The 18,327-nt window shown below is 40.7% G+C and overlaps 1 protein-coding gene across 22 annotated transcripts in view; it reads right to left on the reverse strand.

The window, feature by feature from the left end:
• ELAVL2 (ELAV like RNA binding protein 2) overlaps positions 1-18,327 on the reverse strand; it is a 193,771-nt gene that overhangs the window by 108,164 nt on the left and 67,280 nt on the right. The gene's annotated exons all lie outside the window — the stretch shown is intronic.

The following is an 18,327-nucleotide window of genomic DNA, read 5'->3' on the forward strand; positions in this document are numbered from 1 at the left end:
AAATCACTCATGCTTAACATTCCTTTTTTCAAGTGAAGCTCAGGCTCAGTGGCACAGAACTAGGCAGAGTCAGGGTCCCTATCTGTAACTTCCATTACATCACACGCCCAGTCAGCTTTTTTAATCACAGAATTTATTTAGAAAGCCAGCTCTCGGTAAATTCATGGTGTGTAAGAAATGCTTAATATCTGTAAGGAAAACAGACGTGGACCTCAGCACCTCCCTAGCCATTGTGAGAAAATCTTTGCCAGCTCACAACAAAATGAGACGCGTAGTGAGTTTGTTAAGGAAAATGTATTCAGTTTCTCTTCTGAAATTATGTGTATCCTACTTTTGGGTCTCTAAGCACTCTGGAAAATATGATGAAAATAGAGAATGTGTCAAGTTATTTTAAATGCCTTTCCATGGCAAAACACAGAGTTGGCAAACTCATCATTCCCCTTCTCCCGTGGACTTTTTTTTTTTATTTTTTACTGTACTTTCCTGACAAATACAAACATCAAGGAACAACTGTTACAAAGAGGATTGGGCAGAGTGCAGGAACCAATAGGGAGTTCAGGGCAGCAATGATGATCAAGGCTCAAGAGTGGAAACAACTTAAGTGCTTATCAGAGAGGATAAACAGGAAGATAGGAAGATACTTTGTTCACTAAATTATACATTATTCAACAGCAAAATGAGACGAACCATGCACAGACCAACATAAATAACCAACTAAGAATTCTGATGAATTTAATGCCATGTCCCAGGGGACAATAAAAGGACTTAAGAGTATTTTGGTTATTACAGCTGCCCTCTTAAGTCAGACACAGTCAAAATGAAACATCAATTTTTAATCATATAATTTCCAAACCTTGCATTTTTTAGAGTGCATAAACAAAAACAAGGGGGAAAATCCAATTCAAAGTGGAGCTCCTATAGCTCTATCTTCATTGCTCATGTCCTGTTAATCCGAAATTCCCACTACAAGTACTAATCAGCTGTAACACAGAAACCTAGAGCTACTCTGCCAAGTAGTGATTGCTCAAGGTCTCGGTCTATCTGTAAACAGGTGTTTTTGAAGCACATGGCCTGCTCCAACCTGAGCAGAATTGTAGGTCAAAACTGGAGAGGACACATAGTGAGAAAAATCACTAGTCATTTGACGGAACTCTTTCATACAGGCAAAGAATCAATTTTTTTTTTCACATAATTTGTAGTCCCAAGGAACAGATCATGGCCTGAACAAGAACTCCAGAACTTTGTGTCCTTGAAGGTCACCAGCTGAGGTCACCCTGAATAGAGGTCAAACACGAGGCTGACCAACCTACTGAAAGAACAGCCTGGCTGGTCTTCACTGATGCTACACTCTATTTTGGACTCTAATTGTCTCAAGCCAGCTGAACCTGAGAGATTTCTGAATCTTTCCAAGGACATCAGAAACATTTGAGTCTGTACCAGAACATTTATCTCCATTACTAAAGAAAAGTCACCTTCCAAAACTGCCATGAAAGCTCACACCACACACACTATTAAAGAAAGTAACAGAGAAGTGGAACCACAAAGCTCTATTATCTACCAGCAAAGTCAAGCGAATTTCAAGAAAATTAAAAACTTGATACCCAATTATACCAAAATGTTGTAAGCAGTACAGATTAACTTATATTGAGAGCATCTACATAACTCAAGACTATTCTAAGGCAAGGACCTCAGATGGAGGTTTGTTTCATACCAAGATTTATAAGGCATTTATTTAGAAATATACGTGAATACTGAGCTACTAAAATGATAATCCAAAGGTGACTGCTGACCTGTCATTAACAAAAAAGGGAGTTGTATTTTTTTTTTTTAAAGATTTATTTATCTGAAAGACAGAAATACAGAGGGGTGGGAGCAGAGAAAGAGGAGAGATTATCTTCTTTCTATCTGCTGGTTCACTCACCAAATGGCCACAACAGCCAGAGCTGGGCCAGTCCAAAGCCAGTAGCTTCTTCCAGGTCTTCCCTATGAATTCGGGGGCCCAAGCAGTTGGGCCACCTTCCGCTGCTTTCCCAGGTGCATTAGCAGGGAGCTGGCTAAGTGGAGCAACTAGGATTGGAACTGGGGCTCATATGGAATGCTGGCACTGCAGGCAGAGGCTTAACCTACGCCACAGCACCAGCCCTGTTATCTTTTACTCTTAAAAAGAAAAAAAAAATCAATCCAATAAAAACCCACCTTTTAAAAATGGAAAGACAGTTAGCCCTTTCAACTGTTGTTGATCAACTTTCTCACTGGAGACATAACATATTATTCAGAAAGTCAGTGTGAACCTCAAGGTAAAGATAGGGCAAAAAATAGGTCTATTAAGAAAAAAATAGTAAGTGTTCAAAAAAGTGTATCAGCAAGAAACCTGCAGTGGATTCAGCAACAGAGACTTAGGGAATGGAGAGGGAGGAGAGAGGAGTGGAGGACCACAGAAAAGCCCCACAATCCTGAAGACACACCCACACGAAGCCAGTAACTTCTCTATTCAAAGCAGTTTTGATGCCCTTTCCCTCTCTCTCTTTGGAAGCTTCTTTGAATGTCTAATAGATTCTGAAAAGTAGGCTTTTACTTAAGCACACAATAAAATAAAACACCACTAAGCACCCTGGATCTGTAAATAACTTTTAATGAGGAAGACATGAATTCAAACACAGGAAAAGGGCAACAGAGGAATGGCAAGAGAAAGAGCATGGGCATTTGGAAAAGGAAAGCAACAATACTGGATGGGATACGACAATAGCTGTTATTAATTTAGGGTGTGCTGAGCAGTGTACTAAGCCTCTGTAGGGAGTATTAACCCTGTGTGATTCTAACAAACAAACCAAAAAGAGCTTGTTTTATCCCTACTTTCCAAATAAAGGCATGGGTTTAGAAAAGATAACTTGCCCAGAATCACAAAACTTAGCAATTACATCTATCAGACTCCAAAGCATATGCTCTTTGTACCACATCAGTTAAGCAGATAAGATAACCATTGTCTTATTTCACCTCAGATCAATTAAACAAGAATCTCTCCTAAGGATCCTGACACTGGTATTTATAAGCACCCAATCTAATGTTCATCCAAGGTCAAGAGCCATTGTAAAAGACTTTCATAAGACAAGGGCTATCAGCTGGGTCACACAGAACAGACAAGCGTCAAAAAAAAAAAAAAAAAAAAAAAAAATCAGTCTGGAGACGGCATTCAGCTTTTAGGGGGAAAGAGGACATTGAGATCATCAGTGGAGGTTGCAGTGCCAGTGCCGGCCTGGGGAGTCCAGAGTCTGTCTAACCAGAGTCTTTACTAGAAGTGGTAATTAAAATGACAGAAAAAGGGGGCTGGAATCCTCCTGCTGACAGTACAATGTTCAGGCTAGGAAATCTACACTTTTAAGACTATTGGTAAGAAAGGAGCATGAAATGATTTTTATAATTAATGTGAGAAACATATGAATTTAAGGAAGATAAGGAAGAAATAATGGTTGATTAATCTAAAGCCAATGGATAAGAATACAAAATGTACAGGAAAGAAGCCGAGAACGAGCAGGGCTTGCTGAGCAATCAGATGTAGAACAGTGGTTACAACCATTAGCTCACCATTCTGAGCCTCGATTTCCTACTGGAAAAAAATGCAGAAAATACTATCATCTTGCTCAGTTATTGGCAGGAATAAATGGGATAAACCAAGTAAAAGACAACAGACCACAGTGTCTGCATTCTAACAGTGTGTTGTATAAGAAAAGTCTCCCAACTTGTCCCTGTTTACTATTAAATTTCAGATGGCCTTGATAGTAAATACGTGAGTCCGGTCTGCCCAATCCTTCTCTGTTTTAAGTTACTCTACTTCACGCTACACCAGTGCCCAGATGCTAGAAGCCACAATGAGAAATGGTAAGGCAAAACACATCCCATCCAGAGAGACTGTCATTTCACAAACAGTTGCTGAATTATATTGTGATGTTAGATTTATATAAATTATATACATTTATTAAAGTGATTCCATACTGTCAACTGAATTATTGGGGTAAAATATTACTGAAGAAATACATTTAATAAGAGGATTTGACTAAATTTTCAATTTTTATATTTTGAGACAGACACACAGGGGGTTGGGGAAGACAGAAACCCCACTCACTGGTTCACTCCCCCCAAATACCTGCCAAGGCCAGGCAGGGCTGGGCCAGGCTGAAGTCAGGAATGTAACCCAGGTATGCTACATGGGTGGCAGGAAGACAATTATTTGAGCCATCACCTGCTTGCTCATTAGCAAGAACTTAGAATCGGGGACAGAGCCGGGACTCAAACCTAGTTACTCTGATGCCGGACACAAGTGTCCCCAAAGGCACCTTAATTGCCGAGCCAAATACTTCCCCTTGAACTCTGAATTATTCTCATAATAACCCCATACAGCTGAAAACCTGATGGCTCAGAATGATAAAGCTTGACAGGGTTGTCTGAAAAAAAATTCAACTTTGATTTTCACATACCTTATTTTGTCTTAAAATGATTTCCACAGTCACAGATAATCCTGTAGCTATCTTGGAATTCACAGTCTAAATGGCAAGAAACTGCTTCCTAAGTAATTCATCACATTAAACAAACTATCACATCTAGTCATTACGATAGAAATCTAAGTTTTGGTGACTAGGGTGAAAAGTAAACAAACATTCTTTGAGACTGGAAGGAGGGGAACAAGCTGTAACTGGGAGAACTGCAGAGTCCTCACTGACTTTAAGTCTGGAGAGCTAACTGGGGTTCAAGTGACCCCTTTGCTCCTAAGAGGGAACCCATTCCTGCCACTTGCTGCCCGCAAAGCACCAGATCCCAGCTGCTGTCCAAAAGCTGCTAAACCCCACCAGTCTTGGCAGGCAGCAAGCAGATGCCTTCTGAAATAGCAAGGGCACTTTCCACAGCAGAAAGCAGGCCCCTGTGAACCCTCAGCCACAGGAGTTTTGGGCACAAGCTTTTGAGCTACACTTTATTATTCTGTGCCATCTATTAAAGTTCCTGCTGGCTCCTGGGGCCTGTACTCCAGAAGCAGCACACTCAAACGCAGAGAACCAGACCTGAGAAAGCCCCTTCTGCAGCTGGGACACAGCACAAGCCCCCTACATCACCCCTGCATGTCCTTGAAGAACTGGGCATGGTCCCCTGCTTTGTACCCTACACAGTGGCACTGCCATTGTTTGTGCTACAACCCGTGAAGTAACTGCATTATCTGTAGTGTCTACAGGGTCCTATCTGCATTCAGGCCTGTGACTGCCAGACCACAATCTCAGGAATAAGTAACTTTCACCTGGGTAAGGACCCCACAGTATCCTGCAGCACGACGACTGTGACTATTTGTACTATGTTCCTCAGTCATGGGAACATATCCTGTGGAACTTAGGGAAGAAGCTACCTGAAATGCCAGAGCTCCAGACCAGCACCTGCCAGTGTGCAATTCTCAACATAAGCTGTATGCACTCTGTGGGACTGGAGTAAAATAAGCTAATGATGTCCCAGTGATGGGAGGTGGGCTCTTAGTGCTCTAAGTCCCGAAATTAGTCACACCCGCACAGCAGGACCTGAAGAAAGTCCTGTCTACATCATGTAGCCCAAGGGCCACAGGGCTCGGTGCCACAAGCCCCAGCATCACTCAGGAAAGGACGACAGCCCCCTCTTGTCTCACAGCGCCAGACAGGTGGTTACAGCCACCACAATCCCTAGTGTAAGACTGAAGACCCATACCATCAGAAGCCCAGGTGTACTTCCAAGTCACACTGCTGCAGACCAGACAACTGTGGCTCTTGTAGACACTTCTGACACTGATGACCACTAAAGAAATCACTCAGAGGTTAACTTTCTGGCCTCATCTAGAGCCAAAAACAAAGGAACAACGCAAGTGACACCCCACATTCCAGCTAAACAAAAAAAATCAAACAGAAAATTTTGGAGCTAAAATATCAATTGGTGATATAAAAAAAATACAACTGAGAGCTTCAACAGCAGAATAAACCAAGTAGAAGAAAATTGCTGATCTGGAGGACAGAATTTTTTAATAACCCTGTCACACAAAAATAAAGAATTAAAAAGAATGAAGAAAAGCCAGTGACGCAGCTCAATAGGCTAATCCTCCACCTGCGGTGCCGACACACCAGGTTCTAATCCCGGTCGGGGCGCCAGATTCTGTCCTGGTTGCCCCTCTTCCAGGCCAGCTCCCTGCTATGGCCCGGGAGTGCAGCGGAGGATGGCCCAGGTCCTTGGGTCCTGCACCCACATGGGAGACCAAGAGAAGCACCTGGCTCCTGGCTTCGAATCAGCGTGGTGCGCCAGCCACAGCGCACCGGCCGCGGCAGCCACTGGAGGGTGAACCAACGGAAAAGACAGACCTTTCTCCCTGTCTCTCTTTCTCACTGTCCACTCTGCCTGTCAAAAAAGAAAAAAAAAAAAAAAGAAGAAGAAGAAGAAGAAGAAAAGCCTATGCAAAATATGGGATACAATAGAACAAAAAAAAAATTTCCTATTATGCCTGGAGAAGGAAAAAGGTACTGAGGACCTACTGAGTGAAGTAACAGTGGAAACTTCCCCAGTCCTGAAAGAGATGTGGACACTCAAAGAACTCCGATCAGATTCAACCACAAAAGATCCCTTCCAAGGCATAATAGAGCTAAACTGTCAGGAGCTGAGGACAAGCAGCCGATCCTAAAGAGAGAAAGACAACAATGTTAAGTTACATATAAAGGAAAACCAATTAGACTAACAGCAGACTTCTCAGCAAAACCCTACAGGCCAGAAGAGAATGGGAACTTATATTCAAGGTTTTGAAAGAAAAAAAAAATCCCAACCAAGAATATTATATCTGGTGAGCTATCCTTTAGAAGTGAAGGAGACCTAAATTATTTCCCACACAGCAAAAGGTGATAGAAATTACCACTACCAGACCAAGCTTGCAAGAAATCCTCAAGGGAGCCTGACATCAGAAATAAACATCATGAGAGGATATGACACTACCAGACTCACTAATGAAGCATATAAAACCAGTAACCACTCAACAAAATGACAGGAGTTAGTCCTTATTTAACATTATTAAACTTGATTGTAAATTAAATTCCCCAAATACACAGCTTGGCTGAATGGAATTAAAAAAAAAAAAAAAAGACCCAACTATATGCTACCTACAAGAAACTCACAGGTAAAGATACACAGACTGAAAGGGAAGGGCTAGAAAAAAATATACCATGCAACTGGAAATCAAAAATAAGCGGAAGTAGCTACGTTCATATCACATAAAATACTTTGAATCAAAAACTGTGAAAAGAGATAAAGGACAACATTATATATATTTATATCATATATAAAAGGATCATTTCCATGAGAACATATATCAAATTTACATGTGCATAACAAGACCACCCAGATACATATAGCAAATATTACTAGACCTAAAGGGATAGACTCCAATACAATAAAAGTGGGGGGTCTTCAACACCCTGCTGTCATCAATGGACAGAAAGTCAAACACATGTCAGAGCTGAACCACACTACTGAGCAAACAGACCTAAGACATTTACAGAACATTTCACCAACAGCTATGGAATATACATTGTTCTCATTAGCACACGGATTATTTTCTAGGATAGACTACATACCTAGCCACAAATCAAGTCCCAGTAAATTTAAAAATTCTTTAATTTTAAAATTAAAGATTCATACCACTGTCTTCTCATACTACAAAGAAATATGACTAGACATCAAGAATAGAAAATGCACAAATACATGGAAATTGAAAAGCATGCTCCTGAATGAGTAAAGGGTCACTGAATAAATTTGAAAATCGAAAACTTTCTAGAAAGAGACAAAAATACAATATATCAAAACCTGCAGGATACAGCAAAAGCAGTATCTCAAGAGGGAAGTTCATAGTAGTATATTTACATTAGAAAAAGAAGTCAAACAATCTAATGATGCATCTCAATGTATTAGAAGAACAAGAACAAGCCGGCGCTGCGGCTCACTAGGCTAATCCTCCACCTAGCGGCGCCGGCACACTGGGTTCTAGTCCCGGTCGGGGTGCCGGATTCTGTCCCCGTTGCCCCTCTTCCAGGCCAGCTCTCTGCTGTGGCCAGGGAGTGCAGTGGAGGATGGCCCAAGTGCTTGGGCCCTGCACCCGCATGGGAGACCAGGAGAAGCACCTGGCTCCTGGCTCCTGCCATCGGATCAGCGCGGCGCACCGGCCGCAGCGGCCATTGGAGGGTGAACCAATGGCAAAAAAAACTACTATGAACAAATATATGGTAACAAATTGAGGGAAAAATCTCAAAGACATGGATAAATATAACCTACCAAGATAAGATCAAGAAAATTTAAACAGATCCATAACGAACAACAAGGTTGAAGCAAAAACTTCATAGTCCCCCATCACAGAGAAGTCCAGGACCTAAAGGCTTTCCTACTCAATTCCCCAAAACAAAGAGGAATTAATTCCAATATTTTTCAAACTATTCCAAAATACTGAAAAGGATGGAACATTGCCATAATCTTTACAAGGCCAGCATCACTAATACCAAAACCAAAGATGTAACATGAAAACTATAGACCTATATCTCTCTGATGAATAGATGAAAAAATTTAAGAAAATATTAGCAAATTGAATCCAACACTACTTCACAAAGAACATACATCATGATCAACCAAGATTTATCACAAAGATGCAAAAGTGGTTCAACATTCAGAAATCAAAAAATATTATAAATCACATCAAGGGGCCAACACTGTGTCATAGTGGGTAAAGCTGCTGCCTGCATTGCCAATATGCCATATGGACACTGGTTCAAGTCCCAGCTGCTCCACTTCCAATCCAGCACTCTGCTATGGCCTAGGAAAGCAGCAGAAAATGGCTCAAGTGCTTGGGCCCCTGCACCCAGGTGGGAGACCTGGAAGAAGCTCCTGGATTTGGATCTGTCCAGCTCTGGCCATTGCAGCTATCTGGGGAGTGAACCAGTAGATGGAAGACCTCCCTGCCTCTGCCTCCGCCTCCTCTGCAATTCTGCCTTTCAAACAAATAAATGTTTATTAAAAAAAAAAAAAAAGGCTGTACTCTTACAAATGTTAATTTAAAAAAATAAACAATTCAGGGCCAGCGCTGTGACATAGTGGGTACAGCCACCGCCTGCAGTGCCGGCATCCCATATGGGCGCCATTTTGAGTCCCAGCTGCTCCATTTCCTATCCAGCTTTGTGCTATGGCCTGGGAAAGCAGTAGAAGATGGCCCAAGTCCTTGGGCCCCTGCACCTACATGGGAGACTCGGAAGAAGCTCCTGGTTCCTGCCTTTCGGATTGGCGAAGCTCCGGTTGTTGAGGCGGATTGGGGTGTGAACAAGCGGATGGAAGACCTCTCTCTCTGTCTTTCCTTCTCTAACTCTTTCAAGCAAAATAAATCTTAAAAAAATAAATAAATCACATCAGCAGAATGAAGAACAAAAACTGTATGATCTAAATAGATAGAGAAACCATCTGATAGGACTCAACATCCTGCATAGTAATAAAAAAAAAAAAAACTCAACAAATTAGGTATAGAAGGAACATACTCCAAAATTACATAGCCTATATATAGACAACCCAACAGCCAACACCGCAGTGAATGTGAAAAAGCTGAAAACACTTTCCCCCAGATCTGGAATAAGAACATCCATTTTTCACCACTCTTCTAGTATTGGAAGTATTAGCAAGAGCAATTAGGGCGAAAAAAAAAGAGCATCAAAACTGAAAAAGAGGAAACCAAAATATCCATGTTTGCAGAGAACACGCTATTGTAAATGGTAAACCCTAAACACACCACCAAAAAGCCATTAGAATTGATAAGCCAATTCAGTGAAGTCAGAGGATACAAAATTAGCAGCATAAAAATGCAAAAAGCAAAAGCAATAACAATGGTCTCACTGAAACAAAAATCAGAAAAGAAATCCCATTCATAACAGCCACAAAAAATATTTAGTGATGAATTAAACCAAAGATGTGAAAGAGCTCTAAAATGAAAATAAAACACTTATGAAAGAAATGAATGACACACAAAAAAATGGAGATATTCTTTACTCATGGATTAGATGGATTAGTATTATTAAAATGTCTGTTACCTAAAGCAATCTACAGACTCATTGTAACCCATGTACTCTATAGAATACTATACAGCAGTAAAAAACAATGAAATCCAGTCATTTACAACAAAATGGAGCAATATGGAAAACATCATGCTGAGTGAAATAAGCCAGTCCCAAAGGGACAAATATCATTGTAACCCTTATCAAAATACCAATGATATTCTTTATAGAATCAGAAAAACAATCCTAAAATTCATATAGAATATCAAAATACCCAGACTAGCCAAAGAAATCTTGGAAGGGGAGGGAATCAAGATGGAGGTATCACAATATAAAGCATACAACAAAATTATAGTAATTAAAACAGCATGGTAATGGCATAAAAACCAGCACATAGATCAGTGGAACAGAGAGCCTAGAAATTAACCTGCATGCATACAACTGATTTTTGACAACAGTGATGAGAACATACAGTGGAGAAAGGACAGACTTTTTAATCAATGGTGCTACCAAAACTGGACATACATATGTGGAAAAATGAAACTGTACCACACACAAAACTCAAGATGGATTAAAGACCTAAATATAAGACCTGAAACTTAAATTGCTAGAAGACAACATAGGAGATACACTTTCAAGACATTGGTGTGGGTGATGGCTTCTTGGATAAGACCCCCAAAGCACAGGCAACAAAAGCAGAACTAGACAAATGGAATTATGCCAAACTCAGAAACTATGCACTGCAAAGGAAATAATCAACAGAGTGAAGAGATATCTGACAGAATGGGAGAAAATGGTTTCAACTGACATTTCTGACAAAGGATCAATATCCAGAATATATTAACAATTCAAAAACCCAAGGACAAACAATCCAATTAAGAAATGGGCAAAGGACATGAATAGACAGTTCTCAAAAGAATACAAATGACCAACAAATATATGAAAATTCCCTATCACCTGCTATCGGGGAATGCAAATCAAGACCACAGTGAGTTATCATCTTACCCCTGTCAAAAATGGCTAGAATCGGAAGACTACCAAATTCTGGCTAAGATGTGAAAATAGGGGAACTCTTATACACAGTTGGTAGGAATGTAAATTAGTGTAACCACTGCAGGGAGCATTACAGAGATTTCTTAATAGAAATGGAACTGCAATATGATCCAGCAATCCCACTATTGGATACATACACCTAAGACATGAACTCACATTATCAAAGAAATATCTGCTCCACCATGTTTATAATCAAAATATGGAACTGACCATCAGATGAATGGATAAAGAAAATGTAGTGTAGGAATATCACTTACTATAAAAAAGCAAGGAATTCTGCCATTTGCAACAAAATGAATAGATGACATCACGTTTAGTAAAATAAGACACAGAAAGACAAAATTTGCATGCATGTTCTCCTGTATATGTGGGAACTAAAATTTTTTAAAATCTCAACCTGAACACATAATATTGATTACTAGAGGCTTTGAAGGGTGACAGAAATAAAAGGAGTTGGGATAAAACAAAATAGAGAATCTGGATGTTGTTCATTAATTATGACAAACATACTAATATGAGACGTCAATAGGGGAAATATGAGCCCTCTTTGTATTAGTATCTGAGTTTTTGTTTTATATTATGAAATAAAATGCTAAAAAATAATACTATCAGGGCTTGAACTTTAGTGCAGCAGGTTAAGCCACCATCTGCAGCGCTGGCATTACATACAGATGTTAATTCGAGTCCCAGCTGTTCCACTTCTGAGCCAACTCCCTGCAGTTGAGGATGCCCAAGTACTTGGACCCTGCACTTACATGTGAGATCTGGAAGAAGCTCCTGGCTCTAGCCTGTTCCAGACCCAGCTGTTGCAGCCATCTGGGGAGTGAACCAGAGGATGGAAGATTCTCTGTCTCCATCTGTCTCTCTCCCTCTCCCTAATTCTGACTTATAAATAAATCTTTAAAGAAATAATATTATGTCAACAAGCCAGCAATGTTAAAAACAGCAATAAGTATCTTACAGATGAGAGAAAGGGCATAGAACCATGAAGACTGCTCAGATGAAAGGACAGTGGACATTTCCACCCACCATTTGAATCCACGCTCTCAAAAGTCGACACGTGCTCTTTCTGTGTCTGTACAGGTAACACAAAAAATACTTTGAGATTTGGAACAGATTTTCTGCTTAGAATTAATTACAGGTATATCATCTGCTCTGGGAGTTCATTTCAACCAAAATGAGGTCACACCAAAAACCTGACTGAAGGAACTAGAATGATAATCCTTTATCTCATCTCACAAATACCTATAAATCTCAACCTAGAGGGAGCCAGATCTCACTGCAGCTCCCGAAAAGACAGTTAGAAGACCTGGATCTCTGACAGTTACCCTGAACAGACAGGAAAGCAACAGTTAAACTACGTTGGGGCCAATAACTGTAAACTAATGTAACTGAGTGTTAACCATTCATCCCAGAGGTTTGATCTTATGTTTTAGCTATAAGGACTCCACTGCTCATTTTCCCATTGGCTTGAAACCCAGGATTCATTAAGAAGTTGGGACTTTGGGATCAGCATTGTAGCAGTTAGCTAAGCCACTACCTACAACATTGGTATCCCATTTGGTCACCAGTTCATGTCCTGGCTACTCCACTTTCAATCCAGCTCTCTGCTAATGGAACTGGGAAAGCAGCAGCAGAAGGCCAATATGCTTGGGCCCCTGCACCCTCTTGGAACACCTGGATGAAGCTCCTGGCTTCAGCTTGGCCCAGACCCAGCCACTGCAGCCACCTGGGGAGTGAACCAGCCTTTCAGATAAATAAATCTTGGAAAAAAAGTAGCTGTGATTTTTGGATTTGTGCTCTGGGCAGGTACACAAAGCAAACAACAAAACACACCCTACACTTCACATGTCTTGGCATTTCCAACACAAATTCCACAGGTTTCACGATGAACAACTTGACCCCTTCATGTTCTCCAAATAAAAGGGGCCCAGAGCCACGCATATCCCAGCAGACATTCTATGAAAACTCTGCCAAGATCCTCGTGACACCTGTGGCAAAAGCATTGTGTCTTCCAAACAACATGCTCTGTTTCAATGGCTTTTGAAGCGAAAGCACCGTGCCTTTAAAAGCGGTTTGTAACAAGAGGTCAGACTATAAAATTGAAGGGGCTGGAGAAGAAATCAATTGTGTATCAACTGTCAAAACCCAGTTTTAAAAGGCAGAATCAGTCAGAAACTGTTGCAAAGGGTAAAAAGAAAAACAAAATATCTACATCGGAAATCCCGATCACTGATATGGGGTAAGGAGCCTGGACCAACTGAACAGGTAAGAAAGCACTTCCCATCCGCACCACAAAGGGAAAACTGAAGATCAGAAATTCAGGAAAAAGACACTCATGTGTGTTCATTTCTAGAGAAATTAAATACGCTTACCCCTGTTAGAAACTGAACTGGATCTCCCCAAATTCACACACGGAAGCCCTAAATCCCCATTGTGACTACATGGTCTTTAAGTAGGGTAAAGGAGGCCATAAGGGTGGGGCCCTAATCCAGCAGACCTGGTATCCCTATAACAAGAGCAAGAGATTTCTCTTTCTCCATAGAGTGACACAAAGTCCAAGTAAGCACAGAGAGGTAAGTTGCTTTCCTAGAAGCCAAGAAGAGAGACTTGACCAGAAATCAACCCTGTCATCACCTTAACTTAGAACTTCTGGCTTTCAGAATGTGAAAAAATGTGTCTGTTGTTGAAGCCACTTGGCCTATAGTAGTCTGTTATGGCAGCACAGGCTGACCAGTACAGCTGGTCAAGCCAACTATTTCTCCCACCTGTCTTTTTCTTCCTACTGCTGCCACCCAGTCTTTTCAAAATTAGGTATATCCATTGAACCATATCCCTCACTTTGGAATTCATAGAGCTGGCTATCCACAACTGTCAATTTTTCTTCCCTACTACCAGTATCTCTATCCTTCAATCTGAAATTGCAACGACATCGGGCAGGCTTTAAAAAATTATAAAAGAGAGTTGCAGACAGAGGCAGAGACAGAAAGAGAGGTCTTCCATCAGCTGGTTCACTCCCCACCTGAAGGACCACCAAAGGGCAGGCCTTCATAACCATATACACTGCTTCCAATCTGTCTACCCTACCATCCACACTTAACTCCACTCTTTATACAATGGCCAGCTTCAACTTTCTTTTTTTTTTTTTTTTTTTTTAAGCTTCAACTTTCTAAGAATATCTCAAGCTATCACTCAATTAACTACTACCCATATACATGTGTGTGTGTGTGTGTGTGTATATAAATCCATGCATTCAACAACCTTTTCAATTTTATCTACCCTAATGTTTTCTTTTAACTACCCACTCAGAAACTCTGCACAGGTCAAAAGTGACCTATAACATTTGAATCTTTAAGATTTTATTTATTTGCTTGAGACGTAGAGTTACAGACAGTGAGAGGGAGAGACAGAAAGGTCTTCCTTCTGTTGGTTCACTCCCCCAAATGGCCGCCAACAGCCAGAGCTGCGCCAACCCAAAGCAGGCAGCCAGGAGCTTCCTCCGGGTCTCCCACATGGGTACAGGGACCCAAGGACTTGGGACATCTTCTACTGCTTTCCCAGGCCACATCAGAGAGCTGGATTGGAAGAGGAGCAGCCAGGACTAGAACCGGCACTCATAATGGGATGCCAGTGCCAGAGGCGGCAGATTAACTTAGTGCACCATGGTGCTGGCCCCTGTGAAACTCTTACAATTTATTGTTCCCTGTGTTCATGCTTACTGCCTCAATACTTAAGAATGTCCTCTGCTTATCTCCTTTTTTTAGATTACTTATTACTTATTTGAAAGAGTGGGAGACAGAGACAGTTCAAGTTTCTATCTGCTGGTCCACTCCCCAAATGGTCTCAACAGCCAGGGATGAGCCAGGAGCCTGGAACTCCATTCAGATCTTGACAGGGGCCCAAACACTTGGGCCATCTTCTGGTGCTTTCCTAGGCACATCAGCAGGAAGCTGGATCAAAAGTAGAGCAGCTGGGGCCAGTGCCATGGCTCCTGGCTTTGGATCGGTACAGCGCTGGCCGTAGCAGCCATTTGGGAAGTGAACCAATGGAAGAAAGACCTTTCTCTCTGTCTCTCTCTGTCTATAACTCTACCTGTCAAATAAAGAAAAAAGGAGAGCAGCTGGGATGCCAGTGTCACACGCAATGCCGAAACACGTGGCCAACATTGTGGCCCCTGCTCCTTTCCTTTCTAAACGATGGCTGGGATACAGCAGCCACTAATGAGTATTACACAATCACAAAGAGCTAAGACAAAACCCTCCACCATAAAAATACTCCTTTGCCACACAGCTGATTTTATTCATATAGGCTTTTAGCCCCTCCTAATCATTCTGCCATGTTTTTACAAAAACGATATGAAAGCAAAACCATCCAGCAAAAAAAAAAATTATATGGCTAACATTTTAAGGTATAGAAAGCCACAAAATCCTGTAACCTGTCCAAGAACTCCATAACATATCCAACTACTTGTGGTTGGAGGGCTGGGCGGAGAAAATGCACATGGTTTCAGCTAGCCTTTGAAAACAGAGATTTATATGCTCTACCTTAAAGCCACCAATGTTTAACTTTCACAGAAAAATTTCAGCTTGACCCAATTAGGAAATGGGAGAGATATGACAAAAATGGAATTTGGAAGGTTTTCCCAAGTTTTTCCCTTCCCTGAAATCTCACCCTAAACACCACATAAGGTTTGGAGGCCACAGAAGGCACACAGACTCCATCTCTGTATTCAACCAGTTCTCTTTTCAAACCCTCTGTTTTATTCCCAAGACTACCTAAACTTCAGCAACAAAATTTGTTTACTGATGGAATCAGATTTTCCCAATTAACTGTTCCCTCCCCTATCAGTTCTCTCAAGAACTTGCCAACAGGCCTTGAAAAAACCTTGTTATGACAACATAACTGAGCTTCACAGCATACTCTGTGGATCCTGATGGATTTTCATCATGAGGGTGACAAACAGTAATACACCAACATTTTCAAAATACTGAACACCTTGCTGTTGATTTTTATGTGCAAAATAGTCCAAAATAGTCAATGTCTCACAGACTTCCCACCACCATACTTTTGTGACATATTTTTTCTCTACTTGGTATCCTCTCCCTAGCTAGTTCCAGTTTACCCATGTGCCCAGCATATAATAAACTTACTTACCCCTTTAAAAATAGTACTCTGTGAACTCTTGCCTGGAGACACATAAGACCCCACCAATGACTTCACCTGGATGTGGAAGTTTATATGCAGCAACTCAACCAGAGAGGAGACTTCTGCAACAGCCTGAGTTCTTCCATGGCTCTGACACAAAGTACACCTTAAACAGCACCCAGGATACTCAAAGGTCACTCACAGGCACCAGGAGAGCATGAGGGCTGCTGGATGGGCTTGTCTTTCCTTTTCTAGTCCTGACAGGGCGGAGAACCAAGCAGTTCTACAATCAGGGCCCAGAATCAGAAGCAAATCCAGAGAGTAACATGCAAGGAATTCACTGTTTCTTTAGAACACCAAGTGCCCAAGGGCTGGGCCATCAGCTTCCCATCAAGAGGGGAAAAGAACCACCCACTTTCCAAGACAGATTGACTCTAAAACACTTGTACAGCAGGCCCCTTGCAGGAGAAAAGGCAAGCTGTCCTGGAAGAGTTCTTAAAGGCTCCTGAGGACAATTTTTTTAAGGGGTAAAGCGGTATATTCTAATCCATATTGCATAGATAGTGCCCTTTAGCAATTTCAAGACTGAACAAGGTATCTTTCAGATTTAAAAATCTTGGAATTCTAGATAATTTCAAAATATCAAGCATTTTCACATTCTATATCTACACTAGTCAAAAAGGACTTTTTCTTAAAATCACACAAAGCTTGTGCAATCAATCCCCAGTGTCTGGGGAAACCATTCTAAAATTTAAAAAAAATATATATTCAGGTGGTTAAATTCAACCTAATCTTTTCAGAGCAAGTGCACCAACCCCTTGGCACTACTCCCTAAAAATCTGGGAAGATTTCCTGATGGATGCAACACAGGTCAAGTATGCCAAAATAAACAAAATTACTTCCACCCTCTATTATTCCAAGGATAAGCAGAGAACCAGCACCATATACACTAAGGTATAAGTAGCTCCTCAAAAAATAAAATTTAGCAAAACCTAGAAAAATTAACTCTATAGCTGAATCTCCCCCTTATTCTAATACAGACACACACAAATACCTGTATATACACCCTACAAAACAACTACAAAATAAACTACATGAATAAAATATTATTGCTCTTTAGATATTACAAGAAAAAAACTTTCTAAGGAATATTTTCAAAGCCAACAACTTTGAAAAACAAATTAAGCTCCTATCTTAATAGACCATAAAAGTTACAGGCTGATTCATCAGGATTGTGGGTAGTATTTGTTTATATTTCGTTTAAGCTTCTCTAAGAATTCAAGATCCTACCACTGACTATTTAAGAAACTGAGAAAAGAGCATTTTAAGCATTGAAAAAGAATATGTCAATAATCATTAATATCATATAAAGTGACCCCAAGAAGAGTGAGATTCTCATAAAACATCTTACAACAAAGAAGTAACTTCAAGATTAAAATGGGATTTTAAATCTCAACATTCCATATATTTAAAAGAACATTCCCCTGCTCATTCCAAAGCTGAGACAAAAACAAGACATTTAATCGCAATGTGTTTCCTCCCTGAAAGCTGATATATTGCTATTCAGCGTTTCCAGGAAAGTATTTCCAAGAGCTAAACAATCATTTTTAATAGTGACTCCTCTTCACTGTCTGTTCTGTGGCACTACCATCTCCTTAAAAACTGGGGAAAATGCTTAAATGACTTTCTTCACCTCAATATTTTTTCCCAAGATTCTGGAATATCACACACACACACACACACAGAGTACCCATTTTGATCTCTGAACTTTCTACTGATTCTTAATTTGATAACAAAGCAATCCAAAAGTCAAACGATTAACTTTCTAGGTCCTACTGTAAAATGTTAATGTTAGAACAGTGATCAACGTTAAAGCATTACTCTGGTTCAAGCCCTGATCTCAGACTTAGAATGGGTTATAAGGCTCTTAGTTCCAATCAAGTCTGGGTAACTTGCTATCTCCATTTTAAAAAGCCACTTCCTCACAATTACCATCCATTTGAAGAGTGATTTGACCCACACTCTGTCCTTTGAGACATTACATAAAACGACTCTCACCTACTCA

Source organism: Oryctolagus cuniculus, chromosome 1, assembly GCF_051225735.1.
Source record: "Oryctolagus cuniculus isolate XC-2025 breed Fujian yellow rabbit chromosome 1, ASM5122573v1, whole genome shotgun sequence".
Classification (NCBI taxonomy): domain Eukaryota; kingdom Metazoa; phylum Chordata; class Mammalia; order Lagomorpha; family Leporidae; genus Oryctolagus; species Oryctolagus cuniculus.